At 42.0% G+C, this 1,436-nt stretch overlaps 1 non-coding gene across 1 annotated transcript; it reads left to right on the top strand.

The window, feature by feature from the left end:
• Positions 1-759: 759 nt before the first annotated feature.
• Positions 760-890, top strand: LOC115065538. Its single transcript, XR_003845321.1, has one exon. It is a non-coding gene; the product is annotated as a small nucleolar RNA SNORA17 (small nucleolar RNA).
• Positions 891-1,436: the final 546 nt, after the last annotated feature.

Below are 1,436 nucleotides of genomic sequence, written 5' to 3'. Positions count from 1 at the left end.
CTATTTTTTTTTTATATTCTTATTTGCTAATTTGTAATAATACACATAATTGAATAATTTAGTTTATTTTCTGTTCTCTGAGATATAAAACAGTAAAGAATTTGATTTTTAAATTTATGTGGATATATAAAATAAACTATTCTAGGTATAAACTGATAATTATTAGGATAAATGAAAGTTAAAACCTGTTTTTATAATTTACCAGAGAAGTTTTATGTAGAGGTTTTTACTTAATTGACTGTAGAAAGAAACTTTGGGCATTATATAGAAATATCACCTGCCAATAAAAACCTGTTGGCCACCGGGCAGTGGTGGCACACGCCTTTAATCCCAGCACTTGGGAGGCAGAGACAGAGGTAGATTTCTGAGTTCGAGGCCAACCTGGTCTACAAAGTGAGTTCCAGGACAGCCAGGACTATACAGAGAAACCCTGTCTTGAAAACAAAACAAAACCAACCAACCAACCAAACAAACAAACAACCCTGATGGCCTTTTAGCAGAAGGAAGAAAGTAATAGGTGGGAGTTCCAATAGACTGAAACGCTGGGAGAGTATCGGAGGCTGGCGGGTTCTCCCCAGACTAACAAAGACAGTCACATCAAACTGAGGAGAGATAGCCAATAATGTGGCAGAGATAGACTAGAATATACAAGTGAAATGAGTTTTGAGCTAGTTGAGAACCAGCCAAGCTTATGGCTTAGGCATTTATTGATAAACAATTAAGTCTCTGAGTTGTTATTTTGGAAACTGGGCATATAGCCCTGCCCCAGAAGTGTTGCAGGTGTGGCTGCCGTGTTACATGTGTGTCAATAGGTTGCAGAGAGAAGAGAAGCTATGTCTAAGCTCATTTTTCTAAACTATAAACATCTAAATGATTGGCAATCTGACATTCCATGAAAAAAAAAAAAAAAAAAGCAAGCCTAAGACAACCATCAGTTGGTGCCAGGGAGTTCAGACAGGGAGCTAGCCTGAGCCTACAACCAGTCTGCTGCCAGGTCCCAGGACCAGGAGCAAGCCAGATACTAGAAGAGCCCTGCCTGGTACTGAGGTAGGAGTGAACCTGAGACAGATAACCCTTGCATGGGGTCACTGGAGCTGGCCTGGTGAATCACAAAACGAAGATGAAGTGTCTTGGGGCCTGGACAGGGAGCTAGCCAGTTGGCTGCTGTGCAGGCTTGGAGGCATGGCATATGGTGCCCAAAATGACCCCTGACCGGTGCATCCTGAGCATAGCACTCCTGAGACAACTCGTGAGATGACCCCGGACACTTAGATACCAGGTTCCACTAAAAGGAACAAGTAAGTGGTGGAGAAATGGAAGAGTAAAAGAAACAGAAGGCTGTGAATATAACGAAGTCAGAAAACAGGAGATTTGAGAGTAATAAGGAACAGCCTGATGTGAATAGCTCCTGATGTCACTTGGGACCATGGTGGGAT

This window comes from Mus pahari, chromosome 15 (genome assembly GCF_900095145.1).
Source record: "Mus pahari chromosome 15, PAHARI_EIJ_v1.1, whole genome shotgun sequence".
Classification (NCBI taxonomy): Eukaryota; Metazoa; Chordata; class Mammalia; order Rodentia; family Muridae; genus Mus; species Mus pahari.
Note: the sequence above shows the minus strand (reverse complement) of the source record. Positions and strands in the feature narration are given on the sequence as shown.